We start from the raw sequence: 12023 nt of genomic DNA, 5'->3' as shown, positions 1-12023 counted from the left end.
ATACACCTAACCTAGCTTTGGCCATTAGATCCAATTCACCTAAAACTTCTTTTTCAGGTTTGCTTACTAGCCATACAGATCCAGGACATCAAAGGAAAATTTCCTTATAGATATAAGTATTGAATATCAGTGTCCAGGCAGAGGTCATGTGAGTAGTCAAGTCTTAGGCCAGATTTATTCTTCCAGGTGAGACATTATCCAAATGTCATTCTGGGGAAGTCAAGTCAAAAGGATCTAACCTCAGGCCACACTGAGATGCCGCCCCTTAGGCTGCACATCCCTGTAAACTGACATCTTGGTTTCCTTGGTTACAAGAACATAACATTTACCCAGAAGCATTTCCTTTTGCTGACCATCTTGGTATCTGATATAAAAAGTAAATTGATTAAAAGTCTCACAATCTAAAATAGTTGTTTTTCCTAATTAGATCTCCAAGTGAATCCACTTCACAATTTAGATGGGGGGGGTCATAATCAATCAGCTCCCTTCCTCACACATGTATCACATATATGTACTCTGAGTGCCCCTGTCATCAGAATATATTAAATAGGGTTACTTTCTAAACATCAAATGGCAGTCAAGTTCTCCCAGTATCTGGAATTTCCCTTGAGAGATTTGAGCTGGAAAGGCAGGGCCATTGCCTGACCTGATTCCTAGCAGGAGGTCAAATGGGGAGGGGCTCAGTCAAAATTCTTTAATTACTTCCAAGCTGTTTCATTAGCTTCTCCCCATTTTGAAAATGTATCAACAAAAACCAAGAGATGCTCAAAACCTGCTGCAGGTGTTGTTTTAATTGTCTCTCTATTGTTTTTGAGATAAAATTTCTCTGCCAGTTCCCCAACATCCTCCTGCTGCCTTCTTCTTCCCTTTTTCTTCAGAGAAGAAATCTTCCAAGGTGGGAGGAGTAGGCTGGTTCAGGGGGAAGGGGAGACAAAACAGGATTTTTCCATCTAGGAAAGTGCATTACCCTCTCTGCTCTTGTATCCCCCGTCAGATCTACTGAAGAAATCTGGAACAGACTGGACCTGGTGATGGGGGTGGGGGGATGGGGTTTGAGATATCAAGGGCTGAGGGCTCTAAATTTAACAAATCCGTAATAAGTGTAACACATGAAGAACTAGATTTCACAGAATAATCTTTCTATTATTATATTTATACCTAGACCTACAGATCTAGAGCAAGGTCCACCACATTATTTAAAATTTCAGGGAACCCAGAGGGTCATGACCTTTGGTCATTTCCCTCATTAGCAGTCATTCCAGTTTTGACATCGTTACAGTAGAATAGTTGACATTTCCAAAAGCAGATCACATGTTTGACAACACCCTTCAAGCTTACTTACTGATAAATCATCTAATTAGGGTCAGAGAATTTTTAATTTCCTAATCATTTCCCAAAGCCCCTCTGTATCATTGGAAAGGGTTTCTGGCAGTTAAGAGATGCTGTAAACATTAAATTCTTAACGCACATGAAACATAAGGTTTCATGCTGACATCTCATTCTCTTAAAGCAACAGAAAACAACAGGTTCTCTGAAAGTTAACCTTATAATGAAGTATCTTTTACACACTAACCTCTTCTGAAGTTTGCTTCATAACTTATTTTACCTCTTCTTCCAATTACACTTCTATTTTCAGAGAAAATAAGATCCTCTATCAATGTTAGATTTATATAATAATTTCAAAAGCCCAATATACACTTATTACCGAAGACAGTGTTACAGTTATATGTATAATTTCCTCTCTTTAACAGATAATAAATAAGCTACATTGATCTCACCTACCAGTATTCCATTTCATAAACATGAAGTGAAAAACAAAGCCTTTCACAAATTTTCTGGGGAAAAATACCTTGAGAGATATAATCCATTGGCAAGGTATTCATCTAGTTTTATTTCATAACAGTTCTTTACAAATGTGACAGATGAACTACAATTCATTCCTAATTTGTTATTATAAGAACAATATTAAAGTCTCAAAAAGTACAGTTTAAACTGTTGTTATACTAAGTTTACGAAATTTCAATTACATGTGTGTTCTATTTACTCCCTAAAACTTTACAATTACAAAGAATTCTTAAGACCAATTGTTAAAATAATCCCTTCTTATGACTACAAGATTTTCTTTATACTTCTCTTAAATTGCAAAAGTCATATTCAAATTAACTTTAAATCATTTTCTTTTCAAAGGCTAAACAAGTTTGTAAAGTCTTCTTATCTTGATCAGAGCAATTCTAACTTCTCAATGCTCTCTCTTATAAGAGTTTTCTATCCTCACTGACCAACATTTCTTAATATTAGAACATTCTATGTTCTGGGAATTGGAGATACCCCACAATTTGAGATAGCAAAGTAATATGGACTAATTCTTTACCTTTAGTGTTTATCCTTACTCACTCACTCCAGATTTTTCCCAAATATATGAACTATATCCCAATCAGTGTAAAATATTACCTTCCCCTTGTTTAGTTATTCTAAAGCTAACTCACAAGTGTGTCCTAACACCCATGACTCTGGAGGGGCCATAAAACATCAGAATCCAAACTCAAACATATTTTTTACAAACCCTTTAATTCAATTTACATGTATCTTTAGATTAACACATTATAGAATTAATAATAACATAATAAAATTAACAATTAACTAGCAATTGCTTTCACATCAAACTTTTCACTCAGGAGTTTATTACTTTTCAATCAATTCATTGTCAAACATTGCAAAAACTACCAATTTAATGCAATTTTATATCACCCCAACCTCATATAAACACACATCTCCCTTTAGACTTATAGTTCTATGCTTTCTTCTTTTCTTACAATGATTTGTAAACCACTTTCCAAAGTTTCCAAAATCCATCTTTTGTATACAAAGTTAAACCTGCTCACACCTTCCGTCTACATGCTTTAACCAATTTCCATACATAGCAAATGGTTCAAAAACCCCAGTTGTCTCTATATCTGGATTTTCTTTCCAGCTCTTTCCAAACCTCTGACCCAGGCTATACAGCTCACAGTTTCCCTCAGTATACTATCCCACCATTCCTTTTCATTAGCTATTCTTGACTTTAATTCATACTATTCTGAACTAGAGTCACATAGCTTATACAGTTATAAACCACAAATATGATTTCACTTTTCACAAAACATTTTCCATTCCAAGGTTTTAATTTTTATCATTTCTTGATTATAACTGCTAAAACCCTGGAGGAGGCAAATAGTCATTCAAAAATCTCTTAGCCTAATTATAATACTCCCTGCCCCCCTTCTTCAAATAGAGTAAGTTGAATAACTTTTATAGAGGGACAGTCTTTTTGGGTGGGGGGGAGTTGATCTATTCTTAAATCCTTATATGTCCCATAATTTTCTGTTATAACTACATTATCAGAATCTATATTGATGAACTCCTGAAGCTCTAATGATACCATATCATTCTGGAAAAAGATTAACTATTTAGTTTCCCCTATACTGGCATATCTTGGTAACCCCTTTATATACATTAGGATTAATCTGACTGTCTTGTCATTCGAAAATTTATTTTCCCACACATTTTTCAAATTAAAATAGCATTTCTTTCTATGATTTCTTTGTTTAACATATTTGGTAATATTCACTGTCTCTTTCCTGTTTCTATAACTTCAAAATAAGGTCCGTTTTAACACTTATCTTACTAATTGTTCCTGAAGTAACTCTTTCTCTTAGTCCTTTTTCTAAAAGGGGTGTGTGTGTGTGTGGTGGAAAACATTCTGGCAGCACAGAATCATGGAGAATGGGGAAGAGAAGGGAACATAAACAAGGAATGGGGGGGCTTCTCATAATGGTAGAATAACAGGCTGAGTAGTTTGGCCTCAGTCAATTTAACACCAAAACCCATTATTTTTTTTAAATACAACTAAAAAATCCCTCTAGGAAGTGCTCAAGAGACAATGCAGGGGTGAGGAGGGAAGGATCATATCACTCATTGTAGCACATCCAGAAAGCAGGCTCAAGGGGAGAGCCAGTGAAGGAATTAGATGAATACCACCTTAAAAATCCTGGTAACCAAAGTAACAAAGAACAACAAATTAAATGACTATGTTGGGATACCTCCTCAAATCACATAGCACCGAGGGTCCAGAGAAAAAGGTTTTATAGTATTTTGAGGGGGGGCATATTGTGAGCAAGCAGGATAGAGAAACAGAGTTAGCAGTTAGTTACATTTCCTTGTCAGACTATTACAAACATATGCAAATATATGGCCTAGTATAGATCGGTGATCCTAGAAGAGGATCAGGGTCCTTGTGTTATGTCTTAACAAGTTTCCTGAGACAGAGGGAGTCCTGTACTCATGTGCTTCCCACAGGTTTAAGGGAGTTGAATTTACTCTCTGATGGTTCCTGCTGCATCTAGGGAAGGGGAGGCAGTCTTGGGAGAAAGCAGGAATCTTACAGATACAGCAAAATGATGAGGTTAACAAGGGTGCTTTGTGAATCGCAAAGGAATTCATGGTATATCTCGTGACCCCCCCAAGTCAAGCATTTTGGTCCTGTCAGATTACTCTCAGACCCAAAGACACCTAGCCAAGTTTATATTTCCGAGGAGTTTCTTGTGGTCCAGAAAGGTGTCAAAGACCCCTTCTATACAGGCATTACACAAATATTGATATTGAACTTCAGTGCCAATGTGATAAATGATTATGTAACAGCGCAATTATGAAGCAAATGAAACAACATCTTCTCTTTGATGCCCCCTCATGTTGTTCCTGGCTGCCTTGGCCTCCTAATCAAGGTGATCCCCTGCATAATTGCCTTCCAGGGAAAAGGGCATACAAGAAGTTTCTTCCTGGATGCTAGTGGAGATTTATAGTTTTTAATTCTCAATAAAATTATAATAGTAGAACTGGATGGCACAGTGGATTCAGGAGAACCTGAGTTTGAATCCAGCCTTAGACCACTTGATACTTACTAACTGTGTGACCTTGGGCAAGTCACTAAATTCTATTGCCTCACCAAAAAAAAAAATCCAAATTATAATACCTAACATTTATATGTCACTTGTTAATATTTTCTCTTTTGATCATGACAGCAATGCTGGGAGGTAGGCACTGATATTATCCCTGTTTTACAGATGAAGAAACTGAGGTCAACAGAAGTTAGGTGACTTGCCCACAGCTAGTATATGTCCAGGGCCAGATTTGAACTTGGATCTTCTTAAGCTCCAGGTCCAGTGATTTATCTTATTCACTGGACAATCTAGCAGCCTTAGTCACAATTCATTATATATTCATTATACATCATATGTATAATTGCACATGGCCTAGTTGAGCTTTAATCTCTTTTGGTAAAAAAGGATGTTAACTCGACATCTGAGTATAAGAGCTGTGGGACAGGAAGATCACAGGGTCATCAGTTTGAAATTGAACAGTATCTTAGAGTTCATAGTTTTGAAGCTGGAATGATCTTAAAAGTTGTCTAGTCCCTCATTTTTTCTGACAAAATTGAGCCCCTGAGTGTCTTTCCCAAAGCCATTCAATTAGTGACAAAACTGGAGTGAGAACAGAATTAGTACCAACAGTTTTAAGGGAAGTTAGAAAATTTCTAATTTAGATTAGTGAAGTCTTGATTATAGGGTTTCTATGCTTTAGTAAAGAAGGGGCAAGGGGTGGGAGTTTTGGAAATTGACTGATAGTCAGATCATGGACTAAATGCTTATATGTGACAGTGGTCAAGATTTGCAAAATGGCTCTGAGGTTTGGGAATGGCTCAGCTCCAAGTACTTCATCTGCAATATTGTAACTAAAGGCAATGATTTGCCATCTTGACTCAGAGTGATCAAAGTGGTTTTCATTTAATTGACTTTCTCTAAATGGCTCTTAACTCTTTTACTAAGTGATAGGGTAGGAGGTGTGAACTAGATAGGAGAAGTTGAGATGGTAGAGACAGATTGGATGGATGAGAGAAATCTTACCAGAAACTGAGATCAAATTTAAGAGAAATAGATTTCTTCTTTTTAAAAATAGAGAACTTTAGTGATTTTAAAAACTCTAGAGTGACATGTTTGCTGAAAAGTAGCACCTTTGTTTCACCAGTGAATTATCTATCATCTTGTAACTTCCAAGTTTTGATGTCTTATCATTTTGGCTGGAAATATTTGCAAACAGTAAATATTGTCATTGTTTTTGTGCATTTTGCTTTTTATGAGCCATTTTTATTGACAATACATCATGTGGTTTTGCTGTGACATTGTAATGTATCATTATATCTGTAATTGGTCACTGAAATATTGATTTAGGAGCCAAAGGCCTAAGAATTGTATAAAGCCTGTTGCTTCCTTACAATACAGTTATTGTCCCTTTCCTTGGCTTCTTACTGTTTAAAAGACAGCCTTTTACATAATTACCATTATTGCATGTTGATTGAAGTATGTTCCCCTTCTAGGAACACCTCAATTCATCCTGACCTGAAAGAATTTTACTTTGAAATATTACTGCATATTTTGAATTTGGAAGAAGTGAAATTCTGGCCAGTTTTCCTTATATAGAGAGCCTTGTTGTTCAAGATTCTGTATATCAATCATAAGAATCTCTTTCTCTCTCTCTCTCTCTCTCTCTCTCTCTCTCTCTCTCTCTCTCTCTCTCTCCCCTTCTCCCTCCCTTCCTCCCTCTCCCCTTCCCTCCCTCTCATACCCTCACTTTTTGCTATGAGATTACCTTTGTGAGTGATTACCTTTGTTAAATGAATAAATGAATAAAAAGCATCTGTTAACATATTCTGTGTCAAATATTGTGCTATGTCCTGGGGATACACATATAGAATAGCACTACATTGGGTGAGTGGGGCAGGGAGGACACACTATGATTTCAGAGGTGTGAGATCATGGGAATGTACATTAACAGCCCCCTCCCCCAATTCAGGAATTGGATGAGCTGGGAGAGAAGGCAAGGTAGCTATTTTGGTTGTTGAGAAGGTCTGAAAATAGGGGGTCACCAGTCAGGACAGCCAGACCCACGGTAGAATTGGCTCTAGAACCAAAATTTGGATTTGTCCTTTCTCATTAGCCTTATTAGTACTGGCCTTGAATTTGTAACTGAGTGAACCTTATTAGTACTTTCCCCTCATGGTAAAAGACTCCTTCCTTGGCAAGGATTTGCTTGTGATGGAAACAATGCTTTCATTCCTTCAGCCTTCATTTTAGAAGATCATGACATCACGGAGGTAATTGAGTTCTTTGAAAATGAAGGACAAACATTACAGGGTTTGGTGGAACAGGAATGATAAATTCAGACATTATCATTAGCCTCTGTCATCATACAGAGGATAATAAGTAAATAGCAAGCCACTCACCTATCTTTGTAAAGAAAACCCCAAATGGGGTCATGAAGAATTAAACACAATTGAAACAACTAAACAATAACAGCAATCATACAGTTAGAGCCTCTAATCTCAGGTGTTTACAGACAAAAATGCCAGCTTGACTTCAGGAGGAGGCTGTTCAGTTGTAGTGTTTTGAGGACTCCTTGAGATTCCTTGAGGACCAGAGTCATTTCTCACCTTGTTTCATCTTAGGATCATACAATCAGTCAAAGGATATGAATAGACAGTTTTCAAATGAAGAAATTAAAGCTATCTTTAGTCATATGAAAAAATACTCCAAATCATAATTGATTAGAGAAATGCAAATTAAAACAACTCTGAGGTATCACCTCACTTATCAGATTGGCTAAAATGACAAAAAGGGAAAATAATCAATGTTGGAGAGGTTTGGAAGAATTGGGACATTGATGCATTGCTGGTAGAAATGTGATGTGATCCAACCTTTCTGGAGAGCAATAGGGAACTATGCCCAAAGAACACCAACCTGATAATCCTTTGACCCAGCAATTTCAATCCTAGAAGAAATCATAAAAAATGGGAAAAGTCTCATATGTTCCAAAATAATCATAGCGGCTCTTTTTGTCTTGGCAAAGAATTGGAAATTCCCCATTGAGGAATGGCTGAACAAGCTATGGTATATGAATGCCATGGAATACTATTGCTCTATAAGAAATCATAAATGGTCAGACTGTAGAGAAGCATGGAATGAATTACAGGAAGTGATGCTGAGTGAAGGGAGCAGAACCAAGAGAACATTGTTCACACTAACAACCACACTGTGAGATGATCAACCTTGTTGGATTCAGTTCCTCTTAGCAGTTCAGAGAGCTAGAACAACTCTATTAGATCAGCTATGGACAATGCTATTCCTATCCAGGGGAAGAAAAGCAAAACAAAAAAAAACACTTCAGAATATGAAATTTCTCTTTTATATTGCTTTCCCTTAATCCTAATCTTCAAACCAAAAATGACTAATCTATAGACATGTTTAACATAAATGTATTTGTACAATATTAACCTGATTGTGGTTGAGGGGTGGGGAGTGGGAAGGTGGGGTAGAAGGAAATTTTGTAACTTAAAAATATGCATATGCATATGGATGAATGTTGAAAACCTTTCATAACAAGTATTTGGAAAAATAAAATATCAATTTAAAAATTCATTATGCAATTATAGATTGATAGCTCAACAGTTAAAAATACCAATCTCTGAATTTACAGACCAAAGGATCATAGAGGTAGAGCTAGAGGAAAGTTCTAATCTCTCTTTCCAGATGAGGAAACAGTTTCCCAGCAAAGAAGTAATCTGCTGAGGGCCATCCACCTGCATTCTAGTTTAGTTTTCTAGAGCCTGCTGTAGCCTTTTAAGTTGCTCATTGTTCTGTAAGATTCCCTTCGTTCTGGCCTAATCATTGCTTCCCCTCATATTCTCACCTTTTGTTAGAACTGTTCTGGTACCCAAAGGAAAGGGAAGCCTGTTGAAATAGAATTCATATTGTCTGTGAATGGCAAGTAAGATTAACGATACTTTCAGTAAACGTTCTGGGAACTTAAAGATTAGAAAACTACATGTTTTGTTTGGGTGTGAGGTGTTTGGGTGTGAGTTGAATGAAAAAACTACCTCTGAGGCCCTACCAGTTCTTAGATTCTCTAATTCTACACTTTGGGGATCAGTAGCTTCATCTGTTTTTTTTTTCCAGAGAAGCAAAGTGTCATTAGTATCTATAGTATTATTGGATATGAGAGAAGTCCTAAGTATTCCTCTCACCATAGAAAATAATAGCCTATTGTTTTCTGAAAACTGAAATGAATCGGAGTGGTTGATAATGATTTGGTTCAGCATCTGAGAATTATTTTAGCAAGTGATTTTCTCAGGGGCTCTTGCTGCTGTTGGGTACTGTCACCCTAGCAAATACATAGTGATACTTCCTACATTTTGAAAAAAAATCTTAATTGTGTAATATTTTTAAGTATGTTAGTGTGAACAGAGGCCAAGAGACATAGGTCACAGTAATATACTTCATAAAATTCCTTTATAAGCTGCCACTATTAAAATTGTCTATGGGAAAAGTAGAATTATCTGCCCCTTTTTTGAGTAGAGTCATTGAATTTGGTGTCAAGGGAAAAAATTGGGGTCATATCCCGCTGGGGTTTTGACTATGACGTTCCTGATTGAAGTCAGTGGGAGTTTGGTGTGTGTGTGGAATGATGACAGCATATACACTTTGATGACTTGGCTAGATTCAACATTGGCTTTTGAAGTACATAGCAAGAGGGATATCTGAGAGAACTTTTCAGTGGAAGACCCTTTGTCAAAATAAATTGTGCTTTGCACATCTCTGTAAGAAGATTATTACTCAACTCATTTTCCCTTTGATCGATCTGGAGAACACTGGTAATAGAGAGTATTCTTTAGCTTCTCCTGCCTTATTGAGAGAACTAGATATTCTTTTTAATTCTACTTATTGTGTAAACATTCTTGTATTCCTCATTGATGGTATTATGTATCAGAGTTCAGAGTGGTTATCTCTGGCAAACAGAAAGCTATTTCCCTAGCTGTGGTTATGCTTAATGGTTCATAAATGTCTGCATAATAATGCTCTCATTTACTTAGCCTCCTCATTTATTCTCATCACTACTAGTTATTCTTGAAGGTCTCTTGTACAATGCAAATTACTTATCCAGTTTCCCCCATATTGGAGTGGTGAATTTACATTAGATCATCTGGCTGCTTTTAACTACAATTTCCTGTCAGATGTGTCTTAGAAAAGCATCTTACTGTTTAGAAGCTGTTTGTCCTATGCCAGCCCAAACAAGGCTTAGAATCATTTAGAATCATCATTTCTGTCACTAGTCTATATATGTATGTATATATGTGTGTGTGTATATATATATGCATATACATATACATATACATATATATATATATATATATATATATATATATATATATATATGTATATGAAATGAGTAAAAAGGGAGAAGTCCTGGATTTGGAGTTCAAGGACCAAGATTGGAATCCTGCCTCTGTCACCAGTGTGACCTTGAGGAAGCCACTTCTTTGGTCTCAGTTTTGCCTTCTAAAAACCGAGGACAACAAATCAGATGACCTCAAAGATTCCTTCTACCCCTAACTATGCAATCCAGTAAACTCATGTCAAGGGAAACCAAGCATACCACCTACTGTTAAGCACTACTTGATTTGACTAATTTAGGGATGACACACTAATGATCATTGGGAAGCAACCATAAGACTTTCTAACTACAGTCCTTGTCTTTGGGATGTTAGGAGACTACAGTTATGACAGGATTTAGGATAGTTTACTAGGGAAAAAGGACCAGTAAGTTCCTTATTCAAGATCCAGAAATCGAGAGATGGGACAGAAGGGAGTTGGGGTAGAAACTTGAGCCAAGAATATGAAGTAAGACATAAATAGAGGTTGGACTCAAAACCAGAAGAAATGGAGCTTCCCTTTTCAACTGGAGGATTCTGGGAATAATGTATCTTCAAAGCAGCAAAAAAAGATATCTCAAGGGATAAACATAATTCATTGGTAGCCAGTCTTTGAAACAAAATGTGATTTTGTCTTTGAACTCATGACTCACCAACAGCCAGAAAGGAACCATAAATTAATAGAGACAAATATTTGGAGACAAAAAATGGTAGGTTTCTAAGTTCTAGGCTGAACAGATTAATAGTTTATCTAGCTGAATCATTAAAATGAAATAACTGAACTACCCATTTGTGGCTTTTTTATTTTGGTCCTCTTAACTATAAGTGACATAATATTGTGGTTAAAAAAGGGCTGGTCTTGCAGTCAAAAAAAAACCTGGGTTTGAATTCATTTCTAACAAATCTTCTCCAGAATTAAGGATGATCAACAGTAGGTTTCTACCTTTCCTGCCTCCTTGGTTTTTTTCCTTCTACTGCTTCAGACTCACCAAAGTCTCCTTCACCCTTAAATAAAATCTAGATTCAATCTAGTCAGACTTTTGCCCTTCATCTCTTCTTTGTCTCAACTAAACATTGAGAAAAAAACTTTCTACTCACTGCCTCTACTCCCGCTTCTTTTCCTCACCCACTCTCAATCCTTTGCAATTTGGACTCTAAGCATTATAACTCAATCAAAAGTATTCTTTTCAAAGTTACTAACAATCTTTTATTTTCCAAAGCTGATAGTGTTTTCCCTAGCCCTCATAACTCTTGACCTGTTTGGTGCATTTGACATTCTTGACTCCACTCTCTTCTTGAATTCTCTCCCCTCTCCAGGTTTACACACTAATCTTTACCTGTCTGACTGCTCCAATTCAACTTTCTGTGGTGGTCCACTATTGATCTCATGCTCCCTAATTTTGAGGGTACTCCCCAAACTCTCACATGGGTCCCCTTTTCTGTGACTATACTCAGTATTGATGACGTTTATCTGTTTCCATGGGTTTAATTGTCATCTCAGGGCAGCCAAACTCCACAAAATGGAGCCCTGGCCTGGAGTTTTTATAACTTTGAACATAAGAAGGTGGGAGCTGAAATATCACCTTCGGCTTGTCCAATCAGAGTAGGGCAGCACCCCCCCCCCAACTCAGGATGGAGTAGGGGCAACCCAAGAAGAAGGGACCAGGAGCAGTCATCAGACATTCCAATAAAAATAATGCCCTATCGTTATGCTAAAGACCATCAA

The sequence above is a fragment of the Macrotis lagotis genome, chromosome X (assembly GCF_037893015.1).
Source record: "Macrotis lagotis isolate mMagLag1 chromosome X, bilby.v1.9.chrom.fasta, whole genome shotgun sequence".
Classification (NCBI taxonomy): Eukaryota; Metazoa; Chordata; class Mammalia; order Peramelemorphia; family Peramelidae; genus Macrotis; species Macrotis lagotis.
This window is presented reverse-complemented; position numbering follows the sequence as displayed.